The sequence below is a fragment of the Macaca thibetana genome, chromosome 3, assembly GCF_024542745.1.
Source record: "Macaca thibetana thibetana isolate TM-01 chromosome 3, ASM2454274v1, whole genome shotgun sequence".
Lineage (NCBI taxonomy): Eukaryota > Metazoa > Chordata > Mammalia > Primates > Cercopithecidae > Macaca > Macaca thibetana.
Window position 1 is genome coordinate 146,995,677 of NC_065580.1, and position 25,918 is coordinate 147,021,594.

General features: G+C 51.2%; 2 protein-coding genes and 1 pseudogene across 15 annotated transcripts in view; 2 read left to right on the forward strand and 1 right to left on the reverse strand.

Moving 5' to 3' along the window:
• NUDT1 (nudix hydrolase 1) overlaps positions 1-25,918 on the forward strand; it is a 1,171,653-nt gene that overhangs the window by 502,447 nt on the left and 643,288 nt on the right. The gene's annotated exons all lie outside the window — the stretch shown is intronic.
• Positions 1-25,918, reverse strand: part of PSMG3 (proteasome assembly chaperone 3) — a 585,180-nt gene that overhangs the window by 45,201 nt on the left and 514,061 nt on the right. The window contains exon 1 of one of the 13 annotated variants that reach the window (XM_050784293.1): positions 1,711-1,716. The exons of 11 other annotated variants lie outside the window; for them this stretch is intronic. The gene's annotated coding sequence lies outside the window, so the exon portion shown is untranslated. Of the gene's footprint in view, positions 1-1,648; positions 1,654-1,710; positions 1,717-25,918 lie in introns of those variants that run through there. One more of the 13 variants, XM_050784290.1, reaches the window with a different exon arrangement.
• LOC126950576 (transcription factor A, mitochondrial-like) lies at positions 7,708-8,449 on the forward strand (annotated as a pseudogene).

The following is a 25,918-nucleotide window of genomic DNA, read 5'->3' on the forward strand; positions in this document are numbered from 1 at the left end:
TGGGTATATACCCAAGATAAATGGCTACATACGTCCACCCAAGAGCTTGTATGTGAATGGTCACAGCGGCTTTGTTCATAGTAGCCAAAAAGTGGACATCGCGCCCACACCCCTCAGCCGAAGGTTGGGTGAACAGACGGTGGTGTGGCCACGATGGAATATTATCCAACAATAAAAAGGAGTGAAGTCCAGCACAGACCGCAGTATGGATGAACCCTGAACATATTAGATGCTTAGTTTATTTATTTATTTAGAAATGGAGTCTTGCTCTGTCGCCCAGGCTGGAGTGCAGTGGCGTCATCTCGCCTCACTGCAACCTCCGCCTCCTAGGTTCCAACGATTCTCCTGTCTCAGCCTCCCGAGTAGGTGGGATCACAGGCATGCGCCACCACGTGTGGCTAATTTTTGTAATTTTAGTAGAGATGGGGTTTCCCCCATGTTGGCCAGGCTGGTCTCGAACTCCTGACCTCAAGTGATCCGCCCACCTCGGCCTCCCAAAGTGCTGGGATTACAGGTATGAGCCACTCTTCCTAGCCCAGATGCTAATTTTAAAAAGCCAGACACAAAATACCACATCTATAGAATTCCACTAATGTGAAATGCCCAGAATGGGCAAATCCGTAGAGACAGAAAATAGAGACATGGCTGCCAGGGGCTGGGAGGGACGGCAGTGGGGACTGATGGCTTAAGGTGTGTGGAATTTCTTTTTGGGGGCGATTAAAATGGTCTAAAGTTGATTGTGGTGATGGTTGCACGACGCTGTGAATACACTAAAAAACATCGAATTGTGTGCTTTACATGGGTGAGTTGCATGGCATATGAATTATATCTTAATAAAGCTGTTTGAAAAATCACAGTGCCTAGGTAGGGTTGTTAAAAGTATCCATTACTTTCTGTAGAATATTTAAAATAGTGCCTGAGACATGCTGGACGTTCAATAAATGTTAGCTATTAAAGAATAATACCTTCCTTTTAAACACCTGAAGTCCTGCCTCCCCCCAGAAGCCACAGGGCCCCGACAGGAAAGGCCTCCCTGGGGGATCTCTCAGGACCCCTGCCCCCACTGTCGGCCACGGCCACTCTCTCCTGCCTTATTTCTGTTTAACCTCTGAGTTTCAGGCAGACATCTCTGTCCATGGCTTTTTTTGTTTTGTTTTTCTGGGGACAGGGTCTCATAGTTATCCTGGAGGGCACCCAGCAGCGGCCTCCTCCTCTTCTCCTCTTCCCTCCTCCTCCCCCTCTCCTCCTCTTCTCCCTCTCCCTTCTCCCCCTCTTCTTCCCCCTCCTTCCTCCCCTCCCCCTCCTTCTCTTCTCCCCCTCCCCTCTTCTCCCCCTCCCCCTCCTCATCCTCTTCTTCCCCCTCCCTCCTCCCCATCTTCTTCCCCCTCCCTCCATCCCTCCCCCTCCTCCTCTTCTTTCCCCTCCCTCCTTCCCATCTTCTTCCCCCTCCCTCCTTCCCTCCCCCCTCCTCTTCTCCCCTCCCCTCCTCCTCCCCCTCCCTCCTCCCCATCTTCTTCCCCTTCCTTCCTCCCCTCCCTCTCGTCTTCTCCCCCTCCCCCTCCTACTTGTCTTCTTCCCCCTCCCTCCTCCCCCTCTTCTTCCCCCTTCTTCCTTCCCTCCCCCTCCTCCTCTTCTCCCCTCCCCCTCCCCCCCCCCTTCTTTCCCTTCCCCCTCTCCTGCTCTTCTTCCCCCTCTTTCCTCCCCTCCCCCTCCCCCCCCTTCTCCCCCTCCCTCCTCTCCCGCTTTTTCTCCCTCTCTCCCCCTCTTCCTACCCCTCCTCTTCTTCCTCTTCATGTCTGGCACCTTCTGGTTCCCTGCCTCTCTGGAGGTCACCCCCTTCTTGTCCTCCCTTCACTCACTTATCTGTGACCCCCAAGCTCCACTGTTGCCCCCTGCCCCTCTAATCCAGGTGAGGTCAGCAGCCAGACTCTCTCCTCTCTCCTCTCTCTCCCCTCTCTCTCTTTCCTCTCTCTCTCCCCTCTCCTTTCTCTCTCCTCTCTTTCTCTCCTTTCTCTTTCTTCTTTCTCTCTCTCTCCTCTGTCTCTCTCTCCCCCCTCCCTCTGACACACACATACACACACACACATACACACACACACATACACACACACACATACACACACACACACACACACGCACATACACACACACACACACACACACACAGTTGTTTGCTCCCTGCCACAGGTAACGTGGGCGACAGGCATCGAAAATGGTGGTGTTCAGCCCCTCGCGGCTGGAACTGGGATGGGTTCCCGGACCCCTCGCTGGGAGCTGCCCCTATAAAGCATGTTGATTTCTGATCCGGAGGACAGAATGGCAAATCCATTGACCAAAATTTGCAGTTAACATTAAACTGACAGAACAGCTAATAATTCAGATGATATTAAAACTATCCAACTTTGTCTGAGTAAATTAGAAGAATAAAATGAGATTTATTAAGGGCAAAGTCAGCACAGTCTCACAAAAGAGAAGGAATCAGAAATAGAAAAGGAGGAAATTTGGAACAATGGCAGCACAGAGACAGCTGGGTGGTCACCCCTGATGAGAAATTAAATATTAATCATGATAACAAGGCCTCCAATTGCACCTGGGGAGCTCCAAGCACCTCATAGCTTCTGCTGAGACACTCTGCCTTGGGGACTGCAGGCAACAGGGAAGGGGGCTCTTGGCCTTGTGTGGCCGCTGGTGGTGCTGGGCAGGGGCTGAGCCAGGTTGGGGCTGGGCTGAGGCTGGGGTTGTGTTAGGCTTGAGCTAGGGCTGAGGCTGGGCTGGGGCTGGGCAAGGGTTGGGCTGGGCAGGGTTTGGACTGGGGCTACGCAGGGTTTGCGCTGGGGATGGGCAGGGGTTGGGCAGAGGGTGGGGCTGGGCTGAGGCTGGGGCTGTTAGGGTTGAGCTGGGGCTGGAGGTGGGCTGGGTCTGGGCTGGGGCTGGGGCTGGGGCTGGGGAGGGGTTGGGCTGGGGCTAGGGATGGGGCTGGGGCTGGGGCTGGGCTGGAGCTGGGCTGGGCTGGGGCTGGGCTGGGGCTGGGCTGGGGCTGGGGCTCAGGCTGGACTGGGGCTGGAGCTGGGCTGGGGCTGCTCTGGGGCTGGTCTGGGACTGGGCTGGGGTTGTCCTGGGGCTGCGCTGGGGCTGGGGCTGGGGCTGGGGCTGGGGCTGGGCTGGAGCTGGGCTGGGCTGGGGCTGCTCTGGGGCTGGTCTGGGACTGGGCTGGGGTTGTCCTGGGGCTGGGCTGGGGCTGGGGAGGGGTTGGCTTGGGGTTGGGCAGAGGCTGGTCACTGAGCTCCCAAGAGAGACCAGAGACCCAGCCAGAGTAGACCCTTTGCAGCAGCTGCAGCCTCACCATTCATTGAGTACTTACTGAGTGCCCCACACAGAGCTGGGCAATCAGAAGACACCATTGAGCCCCTCCTGTGTGCCAGGTCCCATCAGTGTCATCGCAGTAAGTACTCTGAACAATTCCACAAGTTACCTGTGCCCTGTGCCCATTCCTCCTTTACGGACGGGTGGCCGGGCTTAGAGGAGCTCAACAATTTGCTCAAAGCCGAAGAGCCAGGGAGTGGCAGAACCAAGGCTTGGACCTGGAGCTGCTGAATTCTGGAGCCCCGAATTCTTCCAACTCTTCAGCAACTTTCTGTGAGCCCTTGCGTGTGTGAGGAGTGGAGAGTGCCGTGGTCAAGGAGGTTCCTGCCCCCAAGAGGTGTAGCCCAGGGGAGTGATCGAGGAGTCAGCATGCATTTATCCCGCAGTGATGAGTCCTTCCAAGGGGGATCCCGGGGGCTCCAGGGGTGCAGAGTCCTCCCACGGGGGATCCCAGGGGTACAGAGTCTTCCCACGGGGGATCCAGAATTCAGCAGCTCCAGGTCCAAGCCTTGGTTCTGCCACTCCCTGGCTCTTCGGCCTTGAGCCACAGGAGGTGTGGGCAGCGGGGCGGCGGGGGCGATGGCTGCGAGGGCGGGCGAGGACTGGGTGCCGCCAAAGAGCGATAATGATGGCTCGAGTCAAAGCCGGCCTGCGTCTCGCCCGCGCTGGCATCTCCAGCAGCACCATGCCAATTAAAGATGAGTTGAGCATATCGTTAGTTTCCAAATCGTCAAGAATCTCATTAGGGGAGTCTTAGAGCCACCCGAGCAGCTCTGCCAACTGTCCACACTGGAGGTGCCGGGCTGGGGGCGGGGGGAGTTGCTGCGTGTTGATGAGCTGTAGCGGGGTTTTGCCAGGCAGGGCGCTGGATAGAACCAGCCCAGCAGTGCCCAGGGCCTCGGTGGTCCTCAGCCTGTGTCTGCCTCCTCCAGTGGGGTGATGGGGTAGACTGTTCAGAAATCTACTGGGAGTCAGTTCGGATGCCACATTTCCACCAGACTCGGCCAAGGGGCCATCTCGTCTACCCCATCGTTTTATAATGGGAGAAACAGAGGTCCGCAGGGGCGGGGGAGCCCCTGGGATACACAGGGGCTTGAGGAGACCCCTAGAGGGGTCTAATCCAACCCTAAAGCAGATCTGAGTCCCGTCTCTGTTGTCTCAGCTGAGTGACCATTTCGCTTGTGCCATTTATTTATGTATTTATTTATTTTGAGAACGAGTCTTGCTCTGTTGCCCAGGCTGGAGTGCAGTGACGCAATCTCGGCTCACTGCAACCTCTGCCTCCCGGGTTCAAGCAATTCTCCTGCCTCAGCCTCCCGAGTATCCCAAGTATCTGGGATTACAGGCACCCACCACCATGCCCAGCTAATTTTTATATTTTTAGTAGAGATGGGGTTTTGCCGTGTTGGCCAGGCTGGTCTCAAACTCCTGACCTCAAGTGATCCACCTACCTTGGTGTCCCAAAGTGCTGGGATTACAGACGTGAGCCACCATGCCCTGCTGCACCCCGTTTATAGTGAAGAGGCCCCACCCTTCCCGTGGCCCCTTGTTCCATCTGTGCCCATCAGGGTCCTTTATTAATGAGTCAGAGACCTGGCTCAAATTTGCTGAGGCAAGAAAGGAATTTCCTGGAAGTCAGGACTCTGTGGTTTTGCACACAGAAAGAAGGCTCAGAGATCCCAGGACATCTCTAGCCTCATCCCTGCTGCTCTCAGCACATCTACCTCTGGTCGGGCAGCCTCTTCCCCTGGGGGGTGGGGATGGGGTTACTAGGGGACAGAGAGCTCCAGAGCCACATGCCGTGCCATCTGCCACCGGACAGGATCTGCACGTCTTCCTTCAGCCTCAGCTGGGAAAATCCCATGGAAGGACTGTGCATGGCCTGGCTTGGCCGGGTGTTCACCCTGAGTCCACACAGCAGCTTCCGTTAGAACTGCGTGGCTGGGGTTTATTCATTCATCTCATGTTCACTAAGACTGGGCTGTGTGTCAGGCATTGTTCTGTATCTAGCTGGGAGAGGCAGACTATAAACAAGGGAACCAGTAATAAAGATAATTCAGATAGTGACAGGTGTTCTAAAGATGATGAGCAGGCACGCCTGTAATCCTAGCACTTTGGGAGGCCGAGGCAGGCAGACCATGAGGTCAAGAGTTCGAGACTAGCCTGGCCAACATGGTGAAACCTCATCTGTATTAGCCGGGCATGGTGGTGGCTGCCTGTAATCCCAGCTACTCGGGAGGATGAGGCAGGAGAATCGCTTGAATCCGGGAGGCGGAGGTTGCAATGAGCTGAGATGGCGCACCTGCACTCCAGCCTGAGCAACAGAGCAAGACTCTGTCTCCAAAAAAATAAAAAAATAAAAAAATAAAAAACAAGAAAAGATGACGAGCAGAGTGCTGCGAGGGACGATGCTAGCTAGAACAGTCAGTGTGGCCACGGGTAGTTATGGAGGAAGAACGCTCTGGGCAGAGAGAACAGTGTGAAGGCCCTGTTGAGGAACAGGTTTAGTGTGAATCAGAAAGGTGGCCCGTGTGGGCCAGGCGCAGCAGCTCACGCCTTTAATCCCAGAACTCTGGGAGGCCAAGGCAGTGGATTGCCTGAGCTCAGGAGTTCGACACCAGCCTGGGCTACATAGTGAAACCCCATCTCTAACTAAAATACAAAATGTTAGCCGGGCTTGGTGACACATGCCTGTAGTCCCAGCTACTCGGGAGGCTGAGGCATGAGAATTGCTTGAATTTGGGAGGCAGATTTTGCAGTGAGCTGAGATTGGGCCACTGCACTCCAGCCTGAGCCACAGAGCAGCAAAACTCTGTCTCCAAAAAAAAAAAAACCAGAAAAGAAAAAAGAAAAAGAAAAGAAAGGTGGCCCATGTGGCTGTTGGTGCATGATAAATTTGAAGCCGTCCCTATAAACTTTGTGTGTGTGTGTCACAGGGTCTTGCTTTGTCACCCAGTGTGGAGTGCAGTGGCATGATTGTAGCTCACTGCAGCCTCAACCTCCTGGGCTGAAGTGATCCTCCTGCCTCAGCCTCCTGAGTAGCTGGGATAACAGGTGCATAACACCACAGCCCCCTAATTTTTTTTTCTTTTTTTGTAGAGATGGGGAGTCTCACAGTTGCCCAGGCTGGTCTTGAACTCCTGGGCTCAAGCAATCCTCCTTCCTTGGCCTCCCAAAGTGCTGAGATTACAGGCATGAGCCACTGTGCTGGGCCATCCCTATAAACTTTATAAAATTAATCAGAGGCCAGGCATGGTGGCTCATGCCTGTAATCCCAGCACTTTGGGAGGCCAAGGTGGGTGGATCACTTGAGGTCAGGAGTTCAAGACCAGTCTGTCCAACATGGTGAAACCCCATATCTACTAAAAATGCAAAATTAGCTGTGTGTGGTGGTGGGTGCCTATAGTCCCAGCTACTAGGGAGGATGAGGCAGGAGAATCACTTGAACCCGGGAGGCAGAGGTTGCAGTGAGCTGAGATCGGGCCATTGCACTCCAGCCTGGGCAACAAGAGCGAAACTCTGTCTCAAAATAATAATAATAATAATAATAAATAAAATAAATCAGGGAAGAACAGGGGGAGAAACAAAAATACACCAAGCTTGTGGCAAATTCAGCGTTCATCACTGGGTCCGCTTGCTGTCGGATTCACTTCCTCATAGCTGTTTGGTACCTATTGTCCTAATCATGTAGAATCTAGATTATAGCTCCCTTTAACTACTCTATAGATAACAACTTGACCATCACCAAATGTTTTCTCTCTGAGATATTCCTTCAGGGTCTGGTCACCAATGAAACAACTGATGCTAGCTGATGCAAAGGACCTCATGAGGAACTGACTCACGAAAGAATGCCGTTTCCACACTCCCCTCACCTCAACCCATCAATGACCCCAGGTATCCAGCCCCTCACCCCCCATGATCCCCTTAAAAACCCCAGTCCAGGGCCACGCGCCGTGGCTCATGCCTGTAATCCCAGCACTTTGGGAGGCCGAGATGGGTGGATCATCTGAGGTCAGGAGTTCGAGACCATCCTGGCCAACACGGCGAAACCCCCATCTCTGTTAAAAATACAAAAATCAGCGAGGCATGGTGGCTTGCGCCTGTAATCCCAGCTATTCGGAAGGCTGAGGCAGGAGAATCGCTTGAGTCTGGGAGGCGGAGGTTGCAGTGAGCTGAGATCGAGCTTCTGCACTCCAGCCTGAGTGACATAGTGCCTCGTGAGTGGCGGGCATGATAACAAACTCCAGAGGGTCGCAGGCAGGTTCGAGTTGTCATTGCTGGTGTCTGTTGTGCCAGGAAGCTCTCTGAGACTGGGACCCGGCCACTGCCTAGTCCGCTGGTGCGATGGCATTTCTTCGAAGCATGTGGGGCATGTTGAGCGCCCTGGGAAGGTCCAGGCGGAGCTGTGTACCAGCTGTGGAAGTCGACTGCGCTTCCCCTTCAGTTTTGTGTATTTATGGAAATGGTTTTCATCTGCCTTGGCAAGTTATCCAAAGAAATCTGTAACTTCTTACCTTCGATTTTCTGAAGAACAATTACCCATATTTAAAGCTCAGAACCCAGATGCAAAAAATACAGAACTAATTAGAAGAATCACCGGGCATTGGAGGGAACTTCCCAACTCAGAGAAAAAAATATATGAAGATGCTTATAGGGTCGACTGGCAGGCATACAAAGAATAGATAAGCAGAATTCAAGAACAGCTAACTCCAAGTCAGATTATGTCTTTGGAAACAGAAATCATGCATGAACAGTTAAAAAGGAAAGCTTTAGTAAAAAAGAGAGAGAGTTAAAACTGCTTGGAAAACCAAAATTACCTTGTTCAGCTTACACCATTTATGTAGCTGAAAGCCTCCAAGAAGCTAAGGATGGTTCACCGCAGGCAAAGCTGAAGACTGTAAATGAAAACGGGAAAAATCTGTCTGGTTCTCAAAAGAAAGTATATATTCAACTTGCTAAAGATTATAAAATTCATTATTATAATGAAACGAAGTCTGGGGAAGAACAGATGATTGAAGTTGGATGAAAGGATCTTCTACGTTGCAAAATAAAGCAACCACCAAAAGATGGTACTGAGAAGTGTTAGAAGTTCATAGTGGATAGGCACCAGAAACCAGTTAGTTCTCAACACCTGAAGCTGTTGTAAAATTAGAAAGGATAACGTCGGTAAACCTTTTATATTCAATTTCTTTTTCTTCAGCTCATGGACTTCTGCCAGTGTAATACTTGCTTTGGAAAACCCAGATAAAGGTTTATGCAAAATTTTGTGTTTAGGAACTACTGAGGATCAGAGTAATCCATGCAAATGTGAATCATTTTACCTTTGATAAAGGTAAATCAGACTATCAGGTTTCTTTAATACAGGATGATGACTATGGAAAGAGTATTCTTGTTTCCTTATATTATGGAAGCAGGAGTTTCCTTTTCAAAATTGTTACAAATTGTGGAAGACACAGTGTTCTCTGATATAATTGTGCATTTTTCAAAAAACCGCCAGAACTCATCTAGGTAAATTCCAGTTCCTAGGTATAATTAATATTATATTCAGAGTTGATGGTTGTACATGTAAGTGATGGCTGGTTTTAGTTGCAACTTTTTATAAAAGGGACTGAGAAATTTATAAACCTTTTTCTCACTGTCTTTTTTTTCTAAAGTAAAAACTAATAAATTATGTACCAGATCTATGCATATTATTTTATGTTGCATAGAATAAAAATTTTAATCATTAATTTTACATCTCCTATTTATATATTTTAAGATGAAACATTTGTTTTACAGCTTTCCCCTCCACCTTTTTTTTTTTTTTTTTTTTGAGACGGAGTCTCGCTGTGTCTCCCAGGCTGGAGTGCAATGGCGTGATCTCAGCTCACTGCAAGCTCCGCCTCCCGGGTTCACGCCATTCTCCTGCCTCAGCCTCCCAAGTAGCTGAGACTACAGGCGCCCGCCACCACGCCCGGCTAGTTTTTTGTATTTTTAGTAGAGACGGGGTTTCACCATGTTAGCCAGGATAGTCTCGATCTCCTGACCTCGTGATCCACCCGCCTCGGCCTCCCAAAGTGCTGGGATTACAGGCTTGAGCCACCGCGCCCGGCCTTTTTTTTTTTTTTTTTTTTGAGACAGAGTCTTGCCCTGTTGCCTAGGCCGGAGTGTAGTGGTCTGATCTGGGCTCACTGCAATCTCTGCCTCCTGGGTTCCAGCCATTCTCCTGCCTCAGCCTCCCGAGTAGCTGGGACTAGGCATGTACCACCACACCTGGCTAATTTTTGTATTTTTTAGTAGAGATGGGGTTTCACCATATTGGCCAGGCTAGTCTCAAATTCCTGACCTTGTGATCCGCCTACCTTGGCCTCCCAAAGTGCTGGGATTACAGGTGTGAGCCGCCATGCCTGGCACTTTTCCCTTTTTTCAAGTAAGGAAATATATTTTTTTCTGAATTATTTTCTCTCATGTGAGTATATTGATCCAGAAAGAAAACTTGCATTGTATATATTTTTAAATGAGAAATCTAAAAAAAGAAAAGTATCCAAAGTCTCTGGAATTTGAAACACTTTGCATAACGTATAAAAGCCTGTATAAGAGACAGCCAACTATGGCCTGTGGACCAAATCCAGCCTGCTGCCTGCTTTCTACGGCCTGTGAGCTAGGAATTGTGTTTATAATTTTAAATGCTTTTTTAAAAAGACTTTTATGATACATGAAAATTAACATGAATATTTAGTGTTCATAAATAAAGTTTATTGGAACACAACCAAAAAAGAAAAAAAAAACACCAAAACACTGCAGTTCAGAACTCCTTGGGGAGATGGATTCGAGGGTCCCATCTCCCAGTTTGGCTCCCAGCGATGCTGAAACTCTTTCTCTGCTGCAAACCCTGCTGCCTCAGCGCATTGGTCTGTGACTGTGTAACAGGCACACGAACCTGTGGGCCCATGTGCAGCTTCTCCCTCCTGAGTGTGACCTCGGGTGAGGCCTGTGTCCTTGAGGAGCCTCCATTTCCTCATCTGTGAAATGGGGTCACACCTCCTGCCCTGCAGAGTTGCTGTCACAGTGATGACATGTGGAGCACCAGCATGGTCTGCCAGTGTGTGGGGCCAGGACAGAACTCTTCCCCACTGCTGCTCCCTTGGTGTTTGGGTTCCCGGTCCAGGGCACCTTTCTACTCCCCCAGCCAGGACCAAGCCTGCTCCTAAGTGTGTGCTTTCAAGTGGACAGGAGGCCCAGGGCAGGGAGGGCAGCCCATGCTTACTTTAAGCATTTCTGACCTCTGGAGACAAGGATGCCAGGACCTCCACTGGGGGCCACCACGGCAAATTTTCCCGCTGTTGGGACACCCCACGTGGCCCCCAGGATCTGGCTTTGGGAAGGAAGATGGTGCCCGGATTGCAAAGGCCTTTGGATCTCATGCCCAGTGTCATGGGGTAAATTGTGTCTTCCCCCAATTCATATGCCAAAGTTCTCACCCCTGGGACCTCAGAGTATGGCTGTATTTGGAGACAGAATCTTTTTATTTTATTTTATTTTATTTGTTGGAAACAGGGTCTCACCCTGTCACCCAGGCTGGAGTGCAATGGTACCCTCAGGATTCACTGCAGCCTCCACCTCCTGGGCTCAAGCAATCCTCCTCCCTCAGCCTCTGAAGTAGCTGGGACCACAGACATGCCCCACCATACCTGGCTAATTTTTAAAAATTATTTTGTAGAGATGAGGTCTTATTATGGTGCCCAGGCTGGTCTTGAACTTCTGGCCTCAAGCAATCCTCCTGCCTCAGTCTCCCAAAGTGCTGGGATTACAGGCATGAGCCACTGTGTCTGGCCAGAGACAGGGTCTTTAAAGAGATAATGGAGGGAAAATGAGGTCACTAGGGTGGGCTCTGATCCAGTCTGACTGGAATTCTAAGAAGAGGAGATTAGGACACAGATGCTCACAGAAAGACAATCACCTGAGGACACGGGGAGGACATGGGGAGAAGATGCCGTCTGGAAGCTGAGGAGGAGGCCTCAGGGGGAACCAGCCCCGCGCACACCTTGATCTTGGACTTCCAGCCTCCAGGATTGTGGGAAATAAACATCTGTTGTTTCAGCTGCCTGGTCTGTGAGAGTTTGTTATGGCGGCCCAAGCAAACTGACCCACCGAGGAATTTCACTTTTGATCTTATGGGTGGTGGGGTCAGTAGGGGCTTTGAAGCCTTGGTCCGACACAGGGCTGGGCGCTCCTTGGCTGCAAGGCAGAGGGGGCACTCCATGGGGAGAGGCCCAGGCTGGGAGACCGGTGTGTAGGTGTGTGTGTAGGGGGGTGTGTGTGTGCATGTAGGGGTGTGTGTATGTAGGGTGTGTGTGTAGGTGTGTGTGTGTGTAGGTGTGTGTAGTGGGTGTGTGTAGGTGTGTGTATAGGTGTATGTGTGTGTAGGTGTGTGTGTAGTGGGTGTATGTAGGGTGTGTGTAGGTGTGTGTGTAGGTGTATGTGTGTGTAGGTGTGTTTTTGTAGGTGTGTATGTAGGGTGTATGTAGGGGTGTGTGTATACAGGGTGTATGTAGGGGTGTATATGTAGGGGTATATGTGTATGTAGGGTGTGTGTAGGTGTGTGTGTGTATGTGTGTGTGTAGGGGTGTATGTACATGTAGGTGTGTGTTTAGGGGTGTATGTACATGTAGGTGTGTGTGTGTGTAGGGGTGTATGTACATGTAGAGGTGTGTGTTTAGGGGTGTATGTACATGTAGGTGTGTGTGTGTAGGGGTGTATGTACATGTAGAGGTGTGTGTGTAGGGGTGTATGTACATGTAGAGGTGTGTGTGTAGAGGTGTATGTACATGTAAGGGTGTGTGTGTAGGGGTGTATGTACATGTAGGTGTGTGTGTGTAGGGGTGTATGTACATGTAGGGGTGTATGTGTAGGGGTGTATGTACATGTAGGGGTGTGTGTGTGTGTAGGGGTGTATGTACATGTAGGGGTGTGTGTAGGGGTGTATGTACATGTAGGGTGTGTGTGTAGGGATGTATGTACATGTGGGTGGGTGTGTGTGTAGGGGTGTATGTACATGTAGGGGTGTGTGTGTAGGGGTGTATGTACATGTAGGGGTATGTGTGTGTAGGGATGTGTGTGTGAGAGTGTGGGTGGAGGAGGGTACTCCAGCCCCAAGTGGCATGATAAGAACACGGGGAGGGAGGAGGACAGTTGGAAGCGTCTGAGCGGCAGGGGAGCCTGGTGTGGAAGCCGGTACCACGGTAGCAGAACCGAGTTACTGAAGGGCCCACCTGGGTGGCGCCGGGAGTGTGAACAGTTTCCGCTTCCCCGGAAGCTGGAGTGGTGCAGAAGCCCTCACCCGCCCGAGCAGGGCCCTGGGCCTCCTGGTCACTCTCTGTGGCAGGGTCTGGCTCCGGGTAAAACGTCCTCATCCAATGCCTGCAGTTGCTCTCGCCCAGGTCTGGGCCGTGGAGTGAGGGGTGGGCCTGACCGGCCCCTCTGCTCCCTCAGCGCCCCACGCGAGCCCCTCCTGTGCCGAGAAAGGGAGAGGAGCCGGTGAGAGAGGTGACTGCATCCGGCCCTCCCTAGCCACCCGCAGGGTCCCCACGGTGGCGGCTGCTTTGCTGCTCACCCCTCCCAGGGACCCCAAGTCCCCATCGCTGTCGGGGGTCCGCCCTCTCATCTGAACCGCGTCGGAGGAGGGACGCGTCTCACGGGCAGCACCCTCCAGGCCTGTGAGCCTGGACTTGCTCTCCCGCCCTCGCCCGGTCCTCAGGGCCCAGGAGGCCGCCATGAAGCAAGCAGGTGAACTGCACCCTGGCGCCTCCGGCGGGGCGGCCACAGGCAGCGAAGAGCCCGGAAAACCAGGTCCGAAGCAGACACGCCGGTGCTAGAAAGGGGTGGGTGGAGGCAATTCAGGCCCTCCTGCCTGCTTATAAACAGCAGCAGTTCACCGCTCACCGCTCCGGAGGCTGGAAGCACAAGACCCAGGCCCCGCCAGGCTCCCTGTCTGCCAAAGGCTTCCTGGGTCATAGACGGCACCTTCCCGCCGTGGCCTCTGTGGGAAAGGGGTGAGGGAGCCCTTTGGGGCTCCTTTTATTTATTTATTTATTTATTTACTTATTTTTATTTTTTGAGATGGAGTTTTGCTCTTGTTGCCCAGGCTGGCGTACAGTGATTTGATCTGGGCTCACTGCAACCTCCGCCTCCCGGGTTCAAGGGATTCTCCTGTCTCAGCTTCCCGGTGGCTGGGATTACAGGCACGCACCACCACGCCCAGCTAATTTTTTGTATTTTTAGTAGAGATGGGGTTTCACCATGTTGGGCAGGCTGGTCTCAAACTCCTGACCTCGGTGATCCACTTGCCTTTGCCTCCCAAAGTGCTGGGGTCTTAGGCGTGAGCCACCGCGCCCGGCCGTGAAATTTGTGTTTTTAAACTTCGGATAAATGGTATTTTGCTGTCCGTGACATTCAGCAACTTGCTCTTCTCATCCCATAGTACCCTTCTGAGGTTAATCCTCATTGATAGACGCAGGTGTGGTTCATCTGGAGTCTGTTCGTGTGAACTGCGCCGCGGCGTCCCCCACCAGGCACCACAGGTGAGTCATTCATTTCCCTGAAAAGATGCGTGGATGCTGTTTCTAGCTTCCCGTTATCCCCGGTGATGCTGCACCTGCCCCAGGACACACGCTAGGGTGTAGCTGCCGGGCATGGAGTAGGTGTGGTCTCAACTGCAGGAGAAACAGCTGGCAGCCTCCAAAGGGACACGCCGCTTGGTGCTCCTGCCAGGGGAAGAGGCGCTGAGGCTCTTGGTCCTCGCCAACACCCCCTTGTGCCACACTCAGGCCGGGCGGGTGGTGTGGGGGCCGCATCTCACGGAGGTCTCCGTCCACGTTGCCCCCGTTGTGACTGCAGCGGGCGCCTCTTTTTTCTTTTTTTTTGAGACGGAGTCTAGCTCTGTTGCCCAGGCTGGAGTGCAGTGGCCGGATCTCAGCTCACTGCAAGCTCCACCTCCCGGGTTTACACCATTCTCCTGCCTCAGCCTCCGAAGTAGCTGGGACTACAGGCGCCCGCCACCTCGCCCGGCTAGTTTTTTGTATTTTTAGTAGAGACGGGGTTTCACCATGTTAGCCAGGATGGTCTCGATCTCCCGACCTCGTGATCCGCCCGTCTCGGCCTCCCAAAGTGCTGGGATTACAGGCTTGAGCCACCGCGCCCGGCCCTGGGCGCCTCTTGATAGCAACCACCAGCCTCCTCTTCTAGGATCACCAGAGGGTTTCCACGTCGCTGGCCCGGACAGGGCTGTTCATCTCCCCTTGGTTTGTGGGACTCCCGGTGGATCTCAGGTATGACCCGTTTGTTGGTGATACGGGTTGCAAATATCCTCTCTGTGTCTGTGCTTGTCTCGCTGCGTTGTTTATGACGTGCTTTTGTCAAGCAGACATTTCTAATTTTGCTGTGTCTGGACTTGGCGATCTTTCTATTCGTGATTTGTGCTTTTGGTGTTGATGTACAAACTCTTTCCCAGTCCAGAGAGCATAAAAAAGTTTGCTTTGTGCACTGAGGTCTCTAATCCATCTCACAGGAGTTTGTGGCGGGTTGGGGCAGAGGCTCCGCCTGGCATTATTCCATCCGGTGAGCCCATTTCCACAGACTGACTGCATAGCCTGTGCCCCGCGGGGTCCCACGTTGGCCTCTCTGAGAGGTGGTGCCGCCAGATCTCTGTCTACCCAAAGCTTCCGCGTGATGAATGGGGCAATTTGAGTTTCTGGAAGCCAAGGGGAGGAGTCCAGGAATGCAGGACTAGAGAGACCTGAAGAGGGCCTGGGGTGACAGGTGGCTGCCCCACGCATAGGTGGCCAGATCCTGGGGAAGGCGTGGCAGGTGGGGAACTCCTGGGGGGTGCAGTGGGAATAATACAACAAACGAAGACTTGAGACCAGCCTGGGCAGCATGGCGAGACCTGTCTCTACTAAAAATACAAGCATTAGCCGAGTGTGGTGACGCAAGCCTGTCATCCCAGCACTTTGGGAGGTCAGGGTGGGGGAGGGAGGTCACCTGAGGTCAGCCTGGCAAAACTCCGTCTTTACTAAAAGTACAAAAATTAGCCGGGCGTGGTGGCGGGCGCCTGTAATCCCAGCACTTGGGGAGGCTGAGGTGGGTGGATCACTTGAGGTCAGGAATTCGAGACCATCCTGGCCAACACGGTGGAACCCCATCTCTACTAAAAATACAAAAATTAACAGGGCGCAATGGCTCATGCCTGTAATGCCACCACCGTGGGAAGCCGAGGCGGGCAGATCACCTGAGCTCAGGAGTTCGAGACCAGCCTGGTCAACATGGCGAGACCCTGTCTCTACTAAAAATACAAAATTAGGTGGGTGTAGTGGCGGACACCTGTAATCTCAGCTGCTTGGGAGACTGAGGCATGAGAATCACTTGAACCCAGGAGGCAGAGGTTGCAGTGAGCCGAGATCACACCACTGCACTCCAGCCTGGGTGACAGAGCAAGATTCTGTATCAAAACAAAAAACAAAAACAAATGAAGAAAGGAGACGTTCCAAAGGGAAGCGCAGCATTCAGGTTCTGTTTTCGGGGTTCTGTGATGATACAAGCCTCCTTCATTCCCGCAAAATCTTCCTGTAAGTCTACTGCGTACACAAAGGCCTTGTTTGAGGGTGGGTCTTCAAGGCGGGCGAGCACAGGGCCTCACGTTGTGGCGCCCAGCTCCCTGCCAGCCCAGCCTGTCTGATCCATGAGACCCTCTGCCCTCAGGTACCCCCCAGGAAGTGAGGTGTGTGAAGTAAGGTGGGGAAGGTGGGGTGGAGGCAGTGGGCTTTTGTCGTCAAAGTCCGCCCAGGCTCACCATCTACCTGCTATGCCAGCAAGGGTCACAGACAGGCCCAGGCTCGCTCAAGGCCACATGGCAAGTTAGAAGAGTGAGAAGCAGGGCTGGTGAGAAGACTCACACCTATAATCTCACTGCTTTGGGGGCCCAAGGCAAGAGGATCCCGTGATCCCAGGAGGTTGAGACCAGCCTGGGTAACATGGCAAGACTCCATCTCTGTAAAATTTGTTTAAAAAATAGGCTGGGGGTCAGCAGCAGTGGCTCACACCTGTAACCCCAGCACTTTGGGAGGCTGAAGCAGGAGGATCACTTGTGGTCAGGAGTTGGAGACCAGCCTGGCCACCATGGTGAAACCCTGTCTCTACTAAAAATACAAAAATTGGCCAGGCGCGGTGGCTCACGCTTGTAATCCCAGCACTTTGGGAGGCTGAGGAGGGTAAATCACGTGGTCAGGAGATCGAGACCATCCTGGCTAACACAGTGAAACGCCGTCTCTACTAAAAATACAAAATAAAAAACTAGCCGGGTGTGGTGGCGGGCGCCTGTAGTCCCAGCTTCTCGGGAGGCTGAGGCAGGAGAATGGCGTGAACCCAGGAGGCGGTGGAGCTTGCAGTGAGCGAGATCACGCCACTGCACTCCAGCCTGGGTGACAGAGCGAGACTCTGTCTCAAAAAAAAAAAAAAAAAAAAAATTAGCCAAGTGTGGTGGTACACACCTGTAATCCCATCTACTCAGGAGGCTGAGGCAGGAGAATCACTTGAACCCGGGAGGCAGATGTTGCAGTGAGCTGAGATCATGCCACTGCACTCCAGTCTGGGTGACAGAGCCAGACCCTGTCTCAAAAAAAAAAAAAAAAAATGCTGGGCGTGGTGGCACACACCTGTAATCCCAGTTACTCAGGAGAATGAAGCAGGAAAATCTCTTGAACCTGGGAGGCCATGTTTGCAGTGAGCCAAGATCACGCTGCTGCACTCCAGCCTGGGCGACAGAACCAGACTCCGTCTCAAATAAATAAATAAATAAATAAATAAATAAATAAATAAAAATAAAAAAATTAGCTGGGCGTGGTGGCATGCACCTATATAGTCCCAGCTACTCAGGAGGCTGAGACGGGAGGATCACTTGAGCCCAGGAGGTTGAGGCTGTAGCAAGCTATAATCACGTCACTGCACTCCAGCCTGGGTGACAAAAACACTCTCTCTCTCAAAAAAAAAAAAAAGGTAGAAAAAGAAGCAAAGAAGAGCAAGGGCCTCCGTGCTCCCAGAGGCAGCCCTGCCTGTGCAGGACAGCAGCCACAGCTAAGGGTGTGGATGCCTGGAGATGCCCAGTGATGCTGCCCTGGCATCTCCTCCTGAGCCCGGCCCTCCTCCTCACTCAGCCCCCAGGCTCCGGGTCCTCACACCATGGGGACGTGGGGTCCAGTGTGGGTGCTCAGGTAGGAGTTAGAGGCTTGGGCCCCAGGGAAATAAACGGAAGCACTGGTGCCATCATCAGGAAAGCAGGGGTAGCTGGGCGTCCAGGGGCCTGGGCGGGCCGGGAGGTGTATTCACTGGGGACCCGGGTGGGCCGGGAGGTGTATTCACTGGGGGCCTGGGCAGGCCGGGAGGTGTATTCACTGGGGGCCTGGGCGGGCCGGGCGGTGTATTCACTGGGGGCCTGGGCGGGCTGGGAGGTGTATTCACTGGGGGCCTGGGCGGGCTGGGAGGTGTATTCACTGGGGGCCTGGGCGGGCTGGGCGGTGTATTCACTGGGGGCCTGGGCGGTGTATTCACTGGGGGCCTGGGCGGGCTGGGCGGTGTATTCACTGGGGGCCTGGGTGGGCTGGGCGGTGTATTCACTGGGGGCCTGGGCGGTGTATTCACTGGGGGCCCGGGCGGGCTGGGCGGTGTATTCACTGGGGGCCTGGGCGGTGTATTCACTGGGGGCCCGGGCGGGCTGGGCGGTGTATTCACTGGGGGTCTGGGTGGGCCCGAAGGTGTATTCATTTGCGAGCAGGGCTGTAACAGGTGCCACAGAGCAGGGGGTTCAACAACAGGCAATTATTTCTCACCGTGCTGGAGGCTGGAGTCCAAGATGAAGGTGTCCTCAGGGCAGATTTCTCTTGAAGCCCCCATCCTGGGCTTGCAGGCGCCATCTCCCCCTTGTCCTCATGGGGGTGCCCTCTGTGTCCTGATCCCCTCTTCTTAGAAGGATACCTGTTGGGTGGATTAGGGCCCACCCCTATGACCTCATCTCATCTCAATCACCTCTTTTTGTTTGTTTGTTTTTGGTTTTTGACACAGTGTCTCGCTCTGTTGCCCAGGCTGGAGTGCAGTGGCGTGATCTCAGCTCACTGCAGCCTCCACCTCCCAGGTTCAAGCGATTCTCCTGCCTCAGCCTCCCAAGTAGCTGGGATTACAGGCATCCACCACCACGCCTGGCTAATTTTTTGTATTTTTAGTAGAAACAGGGTTTCACCATGTTGGTCAGGCTGGTCTCAAACTCTTGACCTCGTGATCTGCCTGCCTCGGTCTCCCAAAGTGCTGAGATTCCAGGTGTGAGCCACCACTCTCGGCCTTAATTGCCTCTTTAACCGCCCTGTCTCAAAACACAGTCTCATTCTGAGGTTCTGGGGTCAAGGCTTCAGTGTATGAAGCTGGGGGGACACAACGGAGCCCCTATAAAAGGGGGCACAGGGAGGGAGGAATGTGAGGGGCGGTGGGACCTGGAGCCAGTGGGCCCAGCCCTTTCCACCGGCACGGGGCCTGTGGGAGGTCACATGAATGGCGGTGTGGGTGTCACTGAAGACGGGTGTGTGCGGGGTGTGGCAACATGTGGGACACGGGACTGCCAGGACAGGGACACTTTGGGGGCCTTTTAAGGATCAGGGACCGCACCTGCCATCGGCAGGAAGCCCCAGGGACATGTGGCATTGAGAACCCGCTCCCTGCCCTCTACACGTTAGGAGCCCAGACCCAGCACTGCAGGGAGAAGGGAGGGAACTGAGACGGATGGAGGCTGTTTCCATCGCCCTGGAGAGGCAGAGGCAGCCTGTAGCTCAGTTGCAGAGAATCAGGAATCGCACCTTCCCCGGCACCCCTCAGTTCGGGGCCTGAGCTAGCCCTGAAACGTGCCTGTGTCTTGTTGCTTCTCTTGGGGTCCACACATCCCCCCAGAGTCTGGGGCAAAGTCACCAAGAAAGACCAGTCCCCTCCAAGCCAGGAACAGGAATGCCTGAAGCCACGGTAGTTAGAGTTCCCTCGTCCAGGGACACCAGCCAGCTCAGAGCTAGGGGCCACATCTGTGGGAAGAGGAGGGATTCGGGGAAGAGGAGGGGTCCCTGACAGGCCAGCTCCCCGCTGCTCTCTCCCCCATGCCTTATCATTGGATCTGAAGCCTGGAAGCTGTGGGCTGGGAGGTGGCATCAGCTTGAAGACTCAGCTGTGGGTGCAGAGGGGGAAACAGTAGCCCTCATGTCCGGCCTTTGGGTTCCTTCTCCTCCAGCTCCCTCCGGGGCCCTGGAGTCAGCCTTCCCACGGTGGGATTAGGTGTGGGAGACGGGACCAGCCGCCTGTCTGAGGCCAGCTGAGCCCCCAGGCATGAGGCATCTGCTTTGGACCGCGTGTGGTCCGTTCCACACAGGTGTGTGGGGAGGGAGAGGTGGTGGAAAGGAAGGGGCCACTGATCCGGGGTGAGCATGGCAGGGCGCCCACCTTCTCACACCTCCCCCGTCCCTCCATTTGGGACTTCACTTGAACATTACCTTCTCTGTCTTAAATTTGTATTTATTTTCATTACTTTTTAAAGTAAAAAACAATTTGGTTTTCTGAGACAAGGTCTCGCTGTGTCACTCAGGCTGGAAGTACAGTGGCACGATCATGGCACACTGCAGCCTCAACCTCCTGGGCTCACATGATCCTCCTGCCTCAGCCTTCCAAGTAGTTGAGTAGGTGCTTGGCTGGCTAATTTTTAAATCTTTTGTACAGACGTGGTCTTGCCAGGCCTGGTGGCTCACACCTGTAATCCCAGCACTTTGGGAGGCAGAGGTAGGCAGATCACTTGAGGCCAGGAGTTCAAGACCAGCCTGGCCAATACAGTGAAACCCCATCTCTACTAAAAATACAAAAATTAGCCTGGCATGGTGGCAGGTGCCTGTAATCCGAGCTACTCAGGAGGATGAGGCAGGGAAAATTGCTTGAACCCAGCAGGGGGAGGTTGCGGTGAGCCGAGATCTCACCACTGCCCTCCAGCCTGGGCGACAGAGCGAGACTCTATCTCAAAACCAAACCAAACCAAACCAAACCAAACCAAACCAAACCAAAACAAAAGAAACAGAGACGTGGTCTTAGGCTGATCTCAAACTGCTAGGCTCAAGCAATCTTCCCACCTTGGCTTCCTAAACTGCTGGGATTACAGGCAAGGGCCACCGGCACCTGACCCATTTTTTGTTGTTGTTGTTGTTGTAAAATTCACATAATGTAAAATTTGCTGTTTTAATCACTCCGAACTGACAATACAGGGGAATCAAGTTCACTCACAATGTTGCACTACTACCACCCCCAGCTCTCCCTGGTTCCCAAGCATCTTCCCCACTCCCAAAGAAACTCCATTAAACAGTCATTACTAAGCCCCTGGCCCTCAGGCCCCGGCAACCACCAGTCAACTTTTGGCCTCTATGAATTTGCTTCTTCCGGACATGACATATTAGTGGAACCCTATAGTATGTGCTTTCTTTGTGTCTGGCTTCTTCCTCTTACATCCTAATGTCTTCAGAGTTCACCCATGTTACAGTATGTATCAATACTTTATTCCTTTTTCATGGCTGCATAATATTCCACAGTATGGAGAGACCACATTTTGTTTATCCATTCATCCATTAATGGACATTTGGGTTGTTTCCACTTTTTGATGAGTGCGAATAATGCTGCTATGAACATTTGCGTGCAAGTTTTTGTTTGACACCTGCTTTCAGTTCTTTGAGGTCCGTATGCAGGAGCACAATTGTTGGTTTGCATTGTAATTTTCTTCTGAGGAACTACAAAACCGTTTCCCACAGCGGCTGCACCATGTTGCATTGGCACCAGCTTGTGTGAGGATTCTACTTTCTTCACACCCTCACCAACATCTGTTGCTTTCCTTTTTTAAAAAAAAATTACGAGAAACCCGATGAGCGTGGCTTGGTCTTTCCCTGTGGTTTTGATTTGCATTTCCCTAATGATTAGCGATGAGCAGCTTTTCGTGGGCTTGTTGGCCATTTGTATGTCTTCTTTGAGGAAATGTCTTTTGAGATACTTTGCTCTTTTTTTTTTTTTTTTTTTTTTTTTTTTTTTTTGAGACAGAGTCTCACTCTGTCACCTAGGCTGGAGTGCAGTGGTGCGATCTCGGCTCGCTGCAACCTCCGCCTGCCAGGTTCACGTGATTCTCCTGCCTCAACTTTTTGAGTAGCTGGGACTACAGGTGCTCACCACCATGCCTGGATAATTTTTGTATTTTTAGTAGAGATGGGGTTTCACCATATTGGCCAGACCGGTCTCAAACTCCTGACCTTGTGATCTGCCCTCCTGGGCCTCCCAAAGTGCTGGGATAACAGGCGTGAGCCACCACACCTGGCCTCTTCGCTCATTTTTAAGTTGAGCGGTTTGTCTTTTTGTTCTTGAGTTAGAAAAGTTCTTTATATTATACTATACTATATAGTTCTTTATACAATGTTTTGGAGAGTAGACCTCTTATCAGATATATGACCTATATGATTTGCAAATATTTTCTTTTATAAATGTTTGTGTGCGGCAGAGGTCTAGCTTCATTCTTTCAAATGTGGCTATCCAGCTGTCCCGGCGTCATTTGTTGAAAAGACAGTTCTTTCACCATTGAATGGCCTTGGCATCCTTGTCAAAAATCAGTTGTTCATAGACGTATGAATTTACTTATGGATTTATAACTTTTTTTCTTTCTTTCTTTTCTTTTCTTTTCTTTCTTTCTTTCTTTCTTTCTTTCTTTCTTTCTTTCTTTCTTTCTTTCTTTCTTTCTTTCCTTCCTTCCTTCCTTCCTTCCTTCCTTCCTTCCTTCCTTCCTTCTTTCCTTCCTTCCTTCCTTCCTTCCTTCCTTCCTTCCTTCCTTCCTTCTTTCCTTCTTTCCTTCTTTCCTTCTTTCCTTCTTTCTTTCTTTTCTTTTTTTTGAGATGGAGTCTTGCTGTATTGCCTAGGCTGGAGTGCAGTGGTGTGATCTTAGTTCACTGCAATCTCCGCCTCCCGGGTTCAAACGATTCTCCTGCCTCATCCTCCCAAGTAGCGGGGACTAGTGACACCCACCACCACACCTGGCTACTTTTTGTATTTTTACTTTACTTTAATTTTTTTTTTTTTTTTTTTTTTTTTAGATGGAGTCTAGATCTGTTACCCAGGCTGGAGTGCAGTGGTGCAATCTTGGATCACTGCAACCTCTGCCTCCTAGGTCCAAGTGATTCTCCTGCCTCAGCCTCCCCAGTAGCTGGGACTACAGGCATGCGCCACCACACCCGGCTAATTTTTGTACTTTTAGTAGAGATGAGGTTTCACCATGTTGGTCAGGCTGGCCTCAATCTCCTGACCTCAGGTGATCTGCCTGCCTCGGCCTCCCAAAGTGCTGGGATTACAGGCGTGAGCCACCGCGCCCAACCTCATATGTCTTTCCTTGCACTCACTAATCTATACATCTGTCCTTATGTCAGCACCACACTGTTTGATTACTGTAGCCTTGTAATAAGGTTTGAAATTGGAAAGTGGGTTGAGTCCTCTACATTTGTTCTTTTTCAAGTTTTGCACATCCTTGGTTAAATTTATTCTTAAGCTTTAAAATTCTTTCTGATACTATTGGGAAAGAATTGTGTTTTTCCTTTTCAGATTGTTCATTGCCAGCCTGTGCCAATGCGGCTGATGACTGTGTGTTGATCGTGTAGCCTGAAGTTTTGCTGAGTTGGTTTATTCTGTGATGTTGTCTATGTCAATAGTTTATTCCTTTTTATTGCATCGAGTGGATACCCCGTAAGGTGTTGATCCATTTACCTATTAATGAACATTTGGGACTGGGCATGGTGGCATGTGCCTGTAGTCTCAGCTACTCGGGAGGCTGAGGCATGGGGATGGGTTGGGCCCAGGAGGTCAAGGCTGCAGTGAGCCATGATCTCGCCACTGCATTCCAGCTTGAGTGACAGAATGAGACCCTGAGTCAAAAAAATAAATAAATAAATACATAGAACGTTATTTGGGTCGTTTCTGGCTTAGGCTCTTATAAATAAAGCTGCTATGAAGATTATTATACAAGTCTTTGTATGGACATATACTTTTATTTCTCCTGGGTAAATACCTAGGAGTGGAATGGCTGGGTTATATGGAAGGTATATATTTAACTCCCACCTTTTTTTTTTTTTTTTTTTTTTTTGAGATGGAGTCTCGCTCTGTCACCCAGGCTGGAGTGCGGTGGCCAGATCTCAGCTCACTGCAAGCTCCTCCTCCCGGGTTTATGCCATTCTCCTGCCTCAGTCTCCTGAGTAGCTGGGACCACAGGCACCCGCCACCACGCCCAGCTAGTTTTTTGTATTTTTTAGTAGAGACGGGGTTTCACCATGTTAGCCAGGATGGTCTCGATCTCCTGACCTTGTGATCCGCCCGTCTCGGCCTCCCAAAGTGCTGGGATTACAGGCTTGAGCCACCGCGCCCGGCCACCTTTTAAGAAACTTCCAAACTAGGCTGGCCATGGTGGGTAATGCCTGTAATCCCAGCACTTTGGGAGGCTGAGGTGGGTGGATCACTTGAGGCCAGGAATTTGAGACCAGCCTGGCCAACATGGTGAAATCCCATCTCTACTAAAAATACAAAGATTAGCCAGGCGTGGTGGTTCACACCTGTAATCCCAGCTACTAGGTAGGCTGAGACGAGAATCGCTTGAACCCAGGAGGTGGAGCTTGCAGTGAGCCAAGATCACACACCCAAGCTTGCTCTCCAGCCTGGGTGACAGAGCCAGACTCCGTCTCAAAAAAAAGAAACTTTCAAACTATTTTCCAAAGTGGTTGTACAACTTTGTATTTCCATCAGCAGCATCTAAGAGTTCCGGTTCCTCCAATCTTTACCAACACTTGATATGGTCAGTCTTTTTAACTTTAGCCTTCTAATAGGTGTTCAGAGGTATCTTGTGGTTTTAGTTTGAATTTTTCTAATGACTAATGACATTGTATGTCTTTTCAGGTGCTAACTTGCCATTTTTGTGTCTTTTTGGTGAACTATCTGTTCAAATCTTTTGCGCATTTTAAAATTCAGTTGTTTGTTTCAGATCTATGGTTTGCAAATATTTTCTCACAGCCTGTGGGCTGTCCTTTCATTCTCCTTACAGTGAGTTTGAAAGAGCAGAAGGGGCCAGGCACGGTGGCTCATGCCTGTAATCCCAGCACTTTGGGAGGCTGAGGTGGGCAGATCACTTGAGGTCAGGAGTTTGAGACCAGCTTGGCCAACATAGTGAAACTCCATCTCTACCAAAAATACAAAAAAATTAGCTGGCAGGCACCTGTAGTCCCAGCTACTCGGGAGGCTAAGGTAGGAGAATCGCTTGAACCCAGGAGGTGAAGGTTGCAGTGAGTGGAGATTTTGCCACTGCCCCTAGCCTCGGCAATAAAGTGAGGCTCCATCTCAAATAATAATAATAATAATAATAATAATAATAATAATAATGAGCAGAAGGTCTTTAATTTTGATGATGTCTAGTTTTTTAAGTTTTATTTGGATCACACTTTTGATGCCATGTCTAAAAAATCTTTACCTGTAAGCAAAGATCGCAAAGATGTTCTCCTATGTTTTCTTATGGAAGTTTTATAATTCTAGGTTTCGCATTTAGGCCTATGATCCATTTTGAGTTTACTTTTGTATGTAGTGTGAACTAGGGATCAAAACTCCTTTTTTGCATGTACGGATATCCAAATGTTCCAACCCATTTGATGGGAAGGCTCTCTTTTCTCCACTAAGTTGCCTTTGCATCTGTGTCAAAATTAGCTGTCCATGTATATGGGCATCATTTTCAGACTCTTATTCTGTTGTATTGATCTGTTTGTCTATATTTATAGCAATGCCACACTGTTTTGATCACAATGGTTTTGTCATATGTCTTGAAATCAAGGAGTGTCAGTGCTCCAATGTCACTCTTTCTCTTCAATGTTGTCTTGGGTCTTCTAGGTCCTTTACATTCCATATGAATTTTATACTTGGCTTGTCAATTTCTGGAAAACAAATAAGAAAAGAAAAACCGGCTGGGGATGATGACTCATGTCTGTAATCTCAGCACTTTGGGGAGCTGAGGCAGTTGGATCACCTGATATCAAGAGTTCAAGACCAGCCTGGCCAACATGGTGAAACCCTGTCTCTACTAAAAATACAAAAAAAATTAGCTGGGTGTGGTCGTACACACCTGTAATCCAAGCTACTTTGGGAGGCTGAGTCAGGAGAATCACTTGAACCCAGGAGGTGGAGGTTGCAGTGAGTCGAGATCATGCCACTTCACTCCAGCCTGGGCAACAGAAAGACCCTATCTAAAAGAAAAAAAGAAAAGAAAAACCTGTCCCAGTCTTGTACTCAGCCCCTGACAGGTGACAGGTGTCATGGTTTATATTATTTTCTCTGTGGCAGGCTGGTCTTTCCAGGAGCTTGCCTGCTTCTCCCTGGCATGGCTCCTCTGCCAGGCTGTCTGTCCACTCCCATCTGTCTCCCTACATAGAGACACACAGCCTTTCCCATTACTCACGGAGTT